The sequence below is a fragment of the Xyrauchen texanus genome, chromosome 32 (genome assembly GCF_025860055.1).
Source record: "Xyrauchen texanus isolate HMW12.3.18 chromosome 32, RBS_HiC_50CHRs, whole genome shotgun sequence".
NCBI lineage: Eukaryota > Metazoa > Chordata > Actinopteri > Cypriniformes > Catostomidae > Xyrauchen > Xyrauchen texanus.
In genome coordinates, this window is record NC_068307.1 from 32,413,010 (window position 1) to 32,426,980 (window position 13,971).

The 13,971-nt window shown below is 37.5% G+C and overlaps 1 protein-coding gene across 1 annotated transcript in view; it reads right to left on the reverse strand.

Annotated features, from left to right (window-relative positions):
- LOC127625737 (voltage-gated potassium channel subunit beta-2) overlaps positions 1-13,919 on the reverse strand; it is a 177,128-nt gene extending 163,209 nt beyond the window's left edge. The window contains exon 1 of the mRNA XM_052101103.1: positions 13,833-13,919. The gene's annotated coding sequence lies outside the window, so the exon portion shown is untranslated. The remainder of the gene's footprint in view (positions 1-13,832) is intronic.
- Between the last annotated feature and the right edge of the window lie 52 nt (positions 13,920-13,971).

Sequence of the window (13,971 nt, forward strand, 5' to 3'; positions counted from 1 at the left end):
ATAAAAAAAGACTGTGGTATTTGGCATATTTGTTTTTGCAGTAGTTTTTGGGGGGTTATTTTTCCTGTAAAGATATCGAGATATATATCGTATATCGAGATATAGCAAAATATATCGAGATATATTTTTTGCTCCATATCGCCCAGCCCTAGTTTGAACAGTAAGATTAATGACCACAATCTTTGAAGTCCAGCGTGATTAATTGCAGAAGTTCACATAGATGCAATTGTCCTTGTTAATTGGCTGATGAAGCTTTTGTTGGCAATAGTTAGTCTAAGCATTCCATTTCAAGATCGTAGTCCATCAATAGACCGAGGTGATGCAGGTGGAGTTAATGCTAAAGAAATTTTTAATTGTTTTAAATGAGTTGTAGATATTTTAATTTGGAAAACAAGCCAAAACTAATCATAAATGTATTTTGTTGCAGTGTATAATGGGCAAAGACTACCCTCTCTCACCTTTGTTCGCTTCAATCCATCTTTAACCCACAAAAAGCAAACTCTCTCTTATTAATAAAGCTGCACATTGCCAATTTTCTTCACAATAAGAAATGCACAGTGACATATTTTATGATTCAATAAATCGCGATTATAATCGCATTATAATCTAGACTAGCAAGTGCAGCTCGAGGGACAAGTGCACCCGTGACAGAGTGCGCATCAGCCGGGAGCAATTTCAATCTCTCCCCCTTAGATCGGGGCATTCACGAAACTCATAGAAGAGTGGAGTTTGTAGTTAATTACATGATTGCTTCTGTATTATTTGAACTTTATTAAAGCTATAATGCATTAAAACTGCATTTAAGATGTTTAAAGAGCTCCGACTCTGCTTATTCCACAAAGAGAGTGCTTCTGTATTTACTTATTTGGTATTTTTGTATAATTCCCTTGTACATCACCTGAAGCTGTTTGGAAGGTTTAGAGTGCATCTGGACTGTGATCTGTGTAATTCTTCCTCTCCTCAGTCAGTCGTGAACTGCAGTGCTGCTCTCACACACCATCGTATGAGTTTAATGTGATCTCATGTTACATTAAATGAGATCAAACGACTATTCAACAATGAAAATTTTTGCCGACAATTTTTTATTGTCGACGTTGTTGATTATGTCGACTAATCGTTTCAGCCCTAGTGTGAAACTACCAGCAACACAGAACCAGATAAGCCTTCATGTTAAAATGAATATTATATTATGTTGAACCTAAATATCACAAACAAGAACCTAAATATCACAAACAAGAGTGATGTTTTATTGAAAATAAATTTTCATCACCGTTTTAATTTAAATTGTGATGCTTTGTGCAGCACAATTTAGTAATATATTTGCCCAATAATCAATTAAATCAAATTCCAATCACATATTAATAAAGGGAAGCTGGTAGAGATGCACCGATCGACCGGCCAGGGACCGGAATTAGCCGATTTTCCGCATGCTCAGCCGGACCGGTGACCGGCCGGTCAGCCTCACGTCTTTCCGATTCCAAGCCGGTCCGTTTTGTTGCCAGTGGCATAGGCAATAACATCACAGCTGCATGTATACATGTTATTGGGGTGGAAGATCTTCACTGTGAGTGAAGAATACATAAAGTTCGAAATGTGTAATAATTGTAAGGCCAAAGTAAACCTTGGGGGAACCACCACAATAACTTTCGGAACAACAAATCTAATTAGACATTTAAAACACCGTCACCCAGCTGAAAATGCCCATTTTAAAAAAGAAGCTAAAAAGGGAAAGCGGCTAAAGCTAGCCAGAGGTCAGAGCCAGTCACAAGTCTGCAGCGTTTCCTATCATTCCTTGGTATGAGCAAAGAAAAGACCAAAGCAATTACGAGGAAAGTTATGGTGGTTACAGAGTAGGTGGTTATTTTCCGACGTTGCGTTGCCCGAGTTGTTTAATCTCGTGTCATGTCACACATGCAGCCTGTTATCTGTCAACATTTGGGTACACAAATCCGGGAGAGGGGAAGTGGGGTGCTGGATGGCAGAGGCAGGCTAAATACTATACAAATTGTGCCGTTGTGATTTAATGTGCTGAGTAACGTAATTTTTCCCACCGTGTCCGATATTAAAATCAGTGCGACACACATTGCAAAAGGCATGAGCATTGTCGATATGGCTTCGGGATATGAAATAAAATTCTTCCATTCAGCTGTTGTTAAATGTACATGTATATTTTGTTTTTTTCACCAGAGCACCAGCTGAGTCTTCTCCTCCCATCTACCAGTGATGCTTGATTTAACGTCCCGCGTCTACTGCCTTAGCAGATATTAACAGCGCAAATGGGTTGTAGGTTGCCAGATTGTGGTTATAAAGGATTTGTAATTTGTATGATGTGTCGATTGTGTGAGTAGGATGCGTTTCATTCAAGATCTGGCAACTGGACACCTTGGAATAATATATTGATGTGATTATTCATATAACGTGGTTTGGGCCATACAAATTACGGGAGTTTTTTTGGGAGAAATAACAAAACGGGAGACTCCCGGGAAAAACGGGAGTGTTGACAGGTATGCAAGCTGTTCCCGAAGCAGTGCTCAGTTTTACAACTGATATTTGTACATATCGACAATGCCCACGCCTTTTGCAATGTGTGTCACACTGATTTTAATATCGGACACGGTGGGAAAAATTACGTTAAATCACACAAGGCACAATTTGTATAGTAGCCTATTTAGCCTGCCTCTGCCATCCAGCACCCCACTTCCCCTCTCCCGGATTTGTGTACCCAAATGTTGACAGGTAACTAACCGGCTGCATGTGTGACATGACACAAGATTAAACAACTCTGGCAACGCAACGTCGGAAAATAACCTCGTACTCTGTATCGAGGAAATTTAACTGATTTCTGAACCCTCTGTCCTCAACTATGGAGAAAAGCTGGTCATCCAGGGCCATGAATTCCATAATTTTCCTCGTAATTGCTTTGGTCTTTTCGTTGCTCATTTTCAGATCTTTGGAATTGTTTTGTTAGACGATTAAAAAAAAGAGAAAAATGTCCATTTATAAAAATAGTGGAAAATGACATCTGTTATATAAAGCAACTCATTTGCAGTTAATTGTTATTTCTACCTCTTTCCAGTCACAGAGCACTTTATTTTGAGAGTTGTTTAAGTGAGAGAAGATCCTGTAACTTAGTGCAGTTTGGGGCAAAAAAATTTTAACGTTTAATAATTTATTGTATTATGAAAATAAAATTTAGCATTGAAGAAAGGTAGATTTTGTTTGTATATGTGGTCAATAATAGTTCTTAGAAAGAAAATTGGAATCGGAAGAAATCGGTATCGGCAGGTCACACTTGCAAAAAATCAGAAATCGAAATCGGCCAAGAAAATTGCAATTGGTGCATCTCAAAATTTTTTGTTTAATTCAGTAAAAATTCACAGCAAAAAAAACTATTGTAAATCAAGTGTTTTCATCTTGTTTTCCATTGTTTTCCACATTCTCTAAAAGCAAGTCTAAATATCTTATATGTTGCTTCTCATGTAAATGTATCATGTTTTTAGTAGACTATTTTTATATCTTTTAAAATATTTAAATATTGCATTCAAAATTCTCCAATAACAATTTTTTCTTCTGCAGTATAGCTACTAACGTAAATGTACATTGTTTTAAAGGAGTTTTAGATATTATTTTTGGAAAACATGCCAAAAAAGACTGATCAAAAACTTTGTTGCAGTGTATAATGGGCCAAGACTACACTCTCTCAACTTTATTTTCACTTCAATCCAACTTTAACTCACAAAAACAAACCATCTTCTTAATAGAGCTGCGTATTGATGATTTACTTCACAATAAGATACACATGACACATAGGCTACAGTATATTATCATTCACTACATCGCAATCCATCACGTTATTAATCTAGCTACGTGCATGAGGGACGGCATCCCCACGATAGAGAGTGCCTCAGTCGGGTGCAGTTTCAATCTCTTCCCCTTCGCGTGACTCATAGACACGGCACTGGTGGAGTGGTGGTGGTGTAGTGGGCTAAAGTACATAACTGATAATCAGAAGGTCGCTGGTTCGATCCCCATGGCCACCACCATTGTGTCCTTGAGCAAGGCACTTAACTCCAGATTGCTCCGGGGGGATTGTCCCTGTAATAAGTGCACTGTAAGTCGCTTTGGATAAAAGCATCTGCCAAATGCATAAATGTAAATAAATGCACTGACCGCACAGAGAAATGCCATTTGTGTAGTTTGTTTATGATGCACTTCCTTATTATTTGAACTTTATTAAAGGATGCATTAAAGATATAATGCCAGGTTGTTTGCTTTTTAGATGCTCTGACATGCAGGTTTTGCTTACGTGGAATGCCAGATCCAGTTCTGCTTTATTTCACGATGACAGTACTTCTGTATTTCCTTATTTTGCATTTTTCCATTATAATGCAGTTATATTTTGTGATTTACATCACCTGAAGCTGTGAAAGTTTAAAGTGCATCTGGACATGTGTTTTCTCCCTCTCCTCAGTCAGGCGCGAGCTGCTGTGCTCCTCTCTCGCATTATCATTAGAGTTTCATATGATCTCATGTTACGTTAAATGAGAACAAACGACTATTCGACAACGGAAATTTGTGTCAACAGTTTTTTTATTGTCAAAGTTGTCGATAACATCGACTAATTATTTCAGCCCTAATGAGCATTGTTTCATGACGTTATGAACAGATTTCAAAACGAGATGTTTCAGCAGGGTGGCCAGTATAAATGCTTTTTAGACTGGGGAGGAAGTTTTGAGTTCAGAAATGTACAGTTTGTTTGTGACGAGGAGGAGGGTGTGGCTGGGCCGTGAGGGTACATGGCTGGCACGGAATCAGCTGATCATTGGCAGAGCGGGATAAAGGGAAGCCAGAGATGTGTCTTTATGTTTTATGTTGTTAAGTTAATTTATATCATTAAAGTTTATGTTGACTGTTCAGCCATTTCCCACCTCCTCCTTGCCCATCCTTCTAAGGTTACAAAGTTTTTATAGTACAGTTACCTCTTGTATGCCTAAATATCAAGGAAAATGTTATTCTTAAATTTCATGACCCCTTTAAACCATGGAATTCAGACAAAAACTAAATTTTGTTTAAACTTGAAGCAATGTTTTTTTAATTGAGAAAAACTGTATGGAAACATTGTATTTTTTTATGTATTATTTACATTGAAATGTAACATTTTAATAGGCTCAAGAAGTGTATTCAATAGCATATTACCTATTTTTTCTGTGGTATCGAAATTGGTCTCAAGAATAATTACATTTTACTGGTATCAGTTCAGACTACAGAAATTTGTGTTGAGACAACACTACTCTGACAAATAGAAATGTCATTCTATTCAGTTGCGCCTGTAATGGCAATGTCCTTTTGGTATTTTCTTCTGTCTCACAAAAGTGACTAAACATTATAGCGCTGCATCTCAAGCTGAAATTACTACATGCGGCAAGCACATAGTGCGTACAGATGAAAATGCCCTGAAGCATTTGTCAATACATTTCAAATATAATAGCATGTTCACCTTGCAATGGTCCTGTCCTGAGTCTAGTATTAAAAAGCCAAGCAACATCTGTGTACTTCCTACAGGGGCTCAATGTATTGGTGTCATTCTCATGACAAGGGAGGTATATGTATATTCGGTTCCCACAGCACTGTGCCAGATTCTCTGGAAAACAACTGAATGGTTAATAAAAGCTTGTGAACAGACGAGTTAGATAGGTTAGAAGGATTATCTAATTTCACTTTCAAGTTGATGTAATTCTAAAACTTTTAAAATTTATATTTCATGTCCAATACAAGTTAAGCTCAATCTACAGCATTCCATTTCTTAAAAAAAAAAAAAAAGAAGTAAAAATCGAGGTACTTACAATGAATGGAACTGAAGGGTGAAGTGAGGGTGTTGAAATACATTTTTGTTGTAATCAACATTATACCACAAATTATGTCGACTGACCTTAACTTTTATGGAATCCGAAATATTCCTTTAAAATAATGTTCAAAATCCAAGCTCCTCTACCCAGCAAGAAAATGGAAATTTAATCAGCCCAGCTATTTACAATGGCAGAGCAGACAAGCAAATAATTGTTATAATGATGAGTGTCGCACCATTTGACAGTTTCTTATTAACCCCTTTAAAATGTCACAGACACTAAATATGACAAATCACAGCAATCATCTATTCATAATATTTCATAAAACGTTTGGGAGCAGGACATATTGCTCCAGAAAGCTCCAAGGACAGCAAGTGCACCCCAAGGACAAGTGAGAGACCCTCAAGGTCCTTTAGACTTAAAGACAGACCTGTGCACTCAGTAGCATGGGCCAGACATTCACAATGCATTTTTGCTTCTTGCAAGCTCAAGATCGATTCTTTCCAGTCAGGGGAAATCATGTGGAAATCGTTGGTGCGTGTGTGGCCACGGATCCTGTGAGGGGCATTATGAGCAGACCAGAGCAACTAATGACCTCTCAATCGGGCCAGTGCTGCATTTATAACATTAGTGCAAGCAAACAACAAGCGAGAGAGAGAGCACAAAAATGACACAGAGCGAATTAAGTCTTCTAACCGAGGAGCGAGCACAAGTATGTTTATCTCGCAAAGATGAACAAATGCATAATATACTGGACGCGCCAAGGCACAGTCGTGTACACACAGAGCGCACTCCTAGCATGTCTTAGCAGCAGCTATTACCAATGTATAGAAAATAGCAGAATGAATGAATTTCATAATGAGATTTAACGTCTTGTGCAACATTTTAAATATCCCCGCACATTCAGTGTTCACAGTGCGCAAAATCCCCACATTTTTCGTTTTTAAATGTTGGTGAAAATGAGTAATCCACACATTGGATGATGAGACATCCGTGCATGTCTCATCATCATCATCTCTCTCCGTACAGCGTAGTCTGTTTAACATGCATGTGCTCTCATAAAGTGACAGAGTGCAAGTTTTATTCCCACTGTAAAAAACAAACACATTTTCTCTCATTAATTCCCCTTTAGAGATGAAGAGCCGAATGAGACGTAATAAACTTTGTTAAACCCCAGTTATACACGTGTCTGGAAATCACAAGCTGCTCAATATGCAAGTATACATTTAATTATGTAATGTTTCAAAACGTTAACATTAATTCGACATGATAATGGCATTTGATATGAAAAGCAGCAAGATCACTATGGCTATTATTATCAGTTTGAAACAGTCTACATCATATTATCTTCATAAAACACCTGTTACGTGTCTAATTTCTGCACCATACAGGCATTTTTGATTTTGTTCTTTGGTTGTCTGATTTAATGTTATATACAAATTGTTAATTCACAGACTAGGCCTAATACTGTATATTACACATCACAACCGATTTAGTAGCAAGCCTGTTCTCTCAGCCAATAATCACATCTTTTAACTCAGTGATTAAGTCTTTGATCCTGCGTGTGAATACACTACACATGGGCAAAGGTTGCATGACAGCATGACTAAACGGGTGACCGAAACCCATCATCTCCTCCACAGAACTCTTGGCTTAAAAACACATGTGTAAATGGCAGGACGGCTGAGGTTAATATGATGTATTTATGAATTTATATCTGTAAAGTGCATATATGGGATTACATAAGGTATAACCAATTATAAATGTGATTCAATTTTGGGGGACATTGTAATTAAAAATTTTTCCTCACCGATTTGGAATGCACAATTCCCAATGCGCTCCAAGTCCTCATGGTGGTGTAGTGACCTCAATCTGGGTGGTGGAGGACAAATTTCAGTTGCCTCTGCGTCTGAGACCATCAGTCCACGCATTTTATCACATGGCATGTTGAGTGAGTTACTGCGGAGACTTATCGCATGTGGAGGCCCCACGGCATTCACACACTAGTGTTGTCAAAAATACCGGTACCCCAGTACCAAGTCAGTACTCAAACAAAAAATTATTTACGATACCAGAATTTCTGAAGGTACCGGGGGTACCAAGTACCGGGTCTACCCGGTACCCACGCAGAGGCGGGAACTTTCGAACGCTCACAACAAGCAAAAGATTGCAGCAAGCAAATTAGCTGCTGCTGCTGCAGAGTCTCAACTTAATCATGTCAAAATGAAAAGTGGAAAAAGCCAGGTTTGAAAATGATTTGCATTTGAGGCTGATGAAAAGGGAAACATCATAGATCAGCAAAAACCTATTTGTAAACGCTGCTTTCACAATTTTCTGAAGAATGGAGGAAACACATCAAACTTAATAAAGCACATGAAAAAGATAGCCACCCGGATTTATTCAAGCAAATAAAGCAGGTGAGTTTAAAAGCATATTATCATTTTACATTAGGGCTGAAACATTTAGTCGACATTATCGACATCGCCGAAAATACAAAACTGATGAGAAAAATGTTCGTTGTCGAATAGCCGTTTTAACTCAATTAACCTAACATGAAATCATAATAAACTATAACAATGACGCGTGAGAGCAGCAGTTCACGCCTGATGGAGGAAGAATTACACAGATCAGTCCAGATGCACTCGAAACTTTCACAGTTTATTTTATGTAGATCCCAAAGTATTAGGGAATGATTGAAAAAAAAAAGTACATTCAGAAGCATGTACCATTGTGGAATAAGTGGAGGCGGAGCTCTTTAAAGGAAACACCCCGGCGTAACATCTTAAATGCAGTAAAATTGCTTTATTAAAGTTCAAATAATACAGAAGCAGCTCATGTTAATAACTATAATCTCAGAAACTGGCATTTTTCTGTGTGGTCGGTGCCTCTTAAATGAGTTGCGCGAATGTCCCGATCTAATGGGGAGAGATTGAAACTGCACCCGGCTGAGAGAGACTCTGCTTCGGGGACGCTAATCCCTCGAGCGCGGACGCTTAATGCAGCTAGATTAGAACGCGATTGCTCGCAACTTATTTAATCATAATATGTCATTGTGCATTTCTTATCATGAATTGGCAATATGCAGCTTTATTAATACGAGAGCACTTTGCACATTAGTTTGGAAATTGTTTTTTATTAATTCTATTGTATGCTAGTTTATTTCGGGGTTTTTTAGTACTTCGTAAAAACTTAAATTAAAAGTTGCAAAAGTTGAAGCAAATCTTATATAAGTGTTCAAAAATACTTTAAGCATACATTGTTCAGTTTTGTTATAATTAAAAAATAATATATTTCAATTAAAGTGTTGCTCAATGGCATATTTCTGTTCTTAGTTCTGCTGCTAAAGTTTTGTAGACTTTGTTAATAAAAGAGTGTTGTTTAATAACCTGATTTTGCTTTGGTACCGAAAATGGTATCGAGTACCGTGAAATTTCACTGGTATTGGTACCGACTACTGAAATTTTGGTACCGTGACAACACTTCCACACACAACTCACCTCACGCCCCACAGAGAGCGAGAACCACACATTATAGTGACCACAAGGATGTTACCCCATGTGACTCACCCCTCCCTAGCTACCGGGCCAATTTGGTTGCTTATGAGACCTGGCTAGAGTCACTCAGCACGCCCTGGATTCGAACTCGCGACTCGAGAGGTGGTAGTCAGCGTCTTTACTAGCTGAGCTACCCAGGCCCATGGGGGACATTGTACTACAAACATAAATATTTTGTACATATTTTATTTTCAGATATATTTTTTTAAAGCCATGAGGGTAAAAACAGCTATTTGTAATTTTTGTGTTGGGGCCAGTGAAAATTTTGTCAGGGCCAGAAAAAAATCTGAAGCACTGGCCCAATCGGGTGAATAGAAAAAAATCTTAGCATTGCTCCCTTCTTATTCACAATATCGCCATCTTTGATTGACAAGAATGAAAACAAGGCTGTGAGGGATAGACTTACCGTCTCTTCAACGACACGTGCTGTATAAAGCTTTAAAAAGCTCCTAGATCACGTCTTAGTTTCATGTTGTGAGTTTTTTTGTCAACTGAAATTTCTTGGAAATAAATTTGTTTAATGTTTTGTCAGTGGAACGATCCAAAATCACTTTAAACAACTGTACAACCCATTGAAGAGACTGTACATCTCTCACATCCTCATTGTCTTACCCATCAAAAATGAAAGATGGCACTATGGTGAATAAGGTAAATTGGTACACTGGTAGAATTTAACATTGCTGTTTGTTTTCAGGAAATTGCTTATACAGTCGATGGTGTCAGAACCACAATATTGCTGAATGAACTGAATGAACCTAAACCTGGAATTTCCATTCCATTATGTCTAGCAAGCGCTGGTCCAGCTCTAAACAACTGATATTGTCAAAAGGGACGATCCAATCAGGAGAGTCACTATAGAGTCTCATAATTGCATCATTTAACCAATGACTCAGTCTGGCAGATTTCGCCCTTCCTTGCACAGACCCTACCCATCAATTATCTACTGTACAGCTACTTAAGCAGTAATTACATTAACATATTACGTTAACATTCTAGAAAAGTCTTTCAGGAAGATGGGAGGACACACTGCCTTTTTTATGAAAGACAAAAGCCCCACAGATTTGGATTCTCTAACTAATACTGATGTAAACTAGTTAGACTAATCACATTTTTCATCCACTAATGTCATCTGACTTAGTTTTCTTCAAGTGGAAAACAAGCCAGCTAAAATCTTACCTACACTAGGTATTAAGATATATATCACAAGCAATATGGTACCAGCAATGCTCTTTGTGTTGAACGAACATCAGTGTGTACAAGTATGTTACTCTTTTGTTTGGATGACTCCTGGCAATACACTAGTCCCAAATGCAGCTTGCGAAAAGATGCGTAAGACCGTGGTTTCTATTTTTATACTGGTTTGCAGCGTTGCAGCAGAACAGAGCAGAGGCCAGCAGAAGGAAAAAAAAAGGAGGCAGCCACAGAAAATCGTGATGCGCATGCAGCCTGTGATGAGAACCCTTGCTTCTTTACTTCCCCTTCCTGTTCAGCACTGTGAGTTGAGCAGTGCACATTCACACGTGGCTTGAGGGGCTGTCTAATACAACTGTTCAGCCCAGCTGAAGTGTGAAAACTGTAAATGCCAGCTTTAAATATTTCTTGACAACGCAAGTGCATTTCTCCGCAGGGCACAGCTAGTGCCAAAAAGTTCAATCAGAAATGTGAACTCCTGTGCATTGAATAAATAAATACATAAATAAGAGGTTCCCTCTCTTTTCCACCATTCATAATGCCTTATGTTTTTTTTTTATCATTTCATAGAGATTGCACGATATGTTTAGACAACTAAAAATTTCAAAGCTTAGGAAAAGAAAATAATATTCATTATACAAATTTCCAGGACTTTTAAAGATTGTTACATTTAAATAACTTTTGTCTCCCTTATTTGTGAAAACCCCATATAAGTGCATTTCAAATTCAGGGATTCAGGTCCATTTTTCCCCCAATATGATTGGCTTGTGCTATACATTTTTTTCAGACAGTTAATTCTGGTGTTCCTTACAAAAAGTTACAACGGTAACTGTAGTTTCCACCACAACATTGGCTACGTTTACATGCACCCTCATAATGTGATTACATTGCGATTTAAGTCAAATTTAAACTATAGATCATGTAAACAATATAGCTATTATGATACTGTGATTATGCTAATAATCAGAGTAATGATAATAGCAGTAAGATATGTGGAGTACTCCACATACTAATTTAAATTGCTTTATAATGGCATGTAAACATTTCAATTTCTTCCATTCGGATCAAAGTGTGCCTGCGCTGCAGACGGATCGTGTTCCACTCAAGCACAGGTACGAAAACATTGCGAAACAGAAGAATCTGCACTTAATTTCTGTCTTCATGTAAAACGGCAGTTCCATGCAGTTTTCCAGCAGTGGTGCTTCCACATCTACAGCCCCGCCACGGCAAAAGAAAACATATTTTCCCCAAGTTGTGAATGTCTGTTTGCAGTCTGAATTGAATATTAAGGAGACGAAAAAAGACCACATGCAACAAAATAATAAGAAGGAAGCACGTCTTTGAAACGAGTGTGTGCTCACAGGTGAAACAACATCCATCTTGTGTGTTACGATTCACATACAATTGACTCTTATGAACAGATTATTTTTAGTGAATCAAAACAGACAGCACATTCAGTAATGTCGAAAATGACTTATGAAGTGGTTCTTTTAATAAATCGTTCAAAAAAACTCTAATAAATTGACTGATTTTCCCTATGCCAAACTGTATTTAAAGAGACATATTTGCAACAAGTTGTTTATTTATTTTTTATTATTTAAAGCTTTAAAACATCACATTTCTCAGCAAATAATCAGAGTAATATAAGTAGTATGTAAACGGGATTGAAGTGGTTGGTCGACATCATGTAAACGTCTTAACCTAATTATTCTTTATACTCTGATTGAGAGTATTGTTGTACATGTAAAGATAGCCATTGATTATTAGTTAACTTTTGTGCGACCTTCGGGACGCTTTTGTCTTTTTCATTTTTGTTTATTCGATCATTTTGGCTCTGTTCATGCCAATGGCATAAATCTTGCCAAAAGTGTGTATATTTTGGGGAATTTTTATATTTCAACCTCAGTTCCTATAATACACTGTATACACAAAATATTTACACTCAGGACCTTCAGGACAAAAATGTCCCCATTGAAACCCATTAAAACTGCAATATTTGAGCCCAGTGCCAATAAAGTGGAGTGGTGGTGGTGTAGTGGTCTAAACCACATAACTGGTAAACTGATAATTAGAAGGTAGCTGGTTCTAACCCCACAGCCACCACCATTGTGTCCTTGAGCAAGGCACTTAACTCCAGGTTGCTCCAGGGGGATTGTCCCTGTAATAAGTGCACTGTAATGTATAAATGTAAATGTAATGTATACATGTAAATGTAAAGCATAAAATCATGAATTTTATGATTTTCATTCTGAAAAAATTTTTTTGTTTTTTTTCCATGTTTAGCCAATGGAGTAAATACATGCTTTTCTCCTGTTTTCTGTATTATAGAGCACTGCAGGCCACTTGAATAAATTATGCAGCTAAAATATTATTGTGTTGTATGGATGTCAGAGTGTGCTTTGTGTGTGCTGTGTGTGTGTGTGTGTGTAACAACTGTGACATTATGTAAACAAACTAGCATTTAAAGGGTTAAATCCTGAAAATGAATGAATATTTCATTCGGTAGTTATGATCAGGACTGATGTTGGTTAAAAAAAAAAATCTAAGTCAAAGTAAAAGTGGAAAATAATATGACTATATAATATTTTATGGCAATTTTTTGACATGGACATTTTTGTCCTACAAGGACCTCTGAGTAACTTTTTTTTTATTTGCGCACAAGGGTTTAACTGTGGTCATTTGTTATCAAGCACAAACTTACAATCAGAGTGTCATCCTATATGAATTTACTATGTTTTGTAGTAGTAACGATAAATGTAGAAGCTATATAGTATTGTGACGAAAACTACGGTTACCAGGGTAAATATATGTAAATCGATGCGACCTTTCTCCTCAACAAGTGTAAACAGGGTGTAAAAAAATGCGTAATATTTCTATGGCATGTTTTTATTCGTTTCAGCATTATTTTAATGGAAACAGATGGTGACTAGCGAAACTACAGACTCCTGTCAATCAATCACTGACTCACAGTCCTCAGTCAAGTTCACAACCAACCGCGAAATCAACCCTCTGATGACACACGTTATTCTTTGCCTGTGAGGAGGAAAATGCGATAGAAATTGGTTTAATCGATCAAATCTGCACTTTAAACTGAAATCTGACCTAATGGCATTTGGGGAGACAAAACGACTGTCCCTCAGTGGAAGATTCAGATTTTAACTCGGTAACACAAAAGTCTTACGTCGTGATTGATTTCTGGCATAACAAAAGCTTTACAGACAATAAAATGCGGTATTCTTACCTTGCACCGGGACCGATGTTAATCAAATATGATATGTATGCAGTCTCCGCCTTTAATAAATGTGTTTTCTGTGACGTAGCGAGCCCGTTCTGTCTGAGGGACGTTAGTTTAGCAAAGGCGGGTGAACTATTTTACCGCT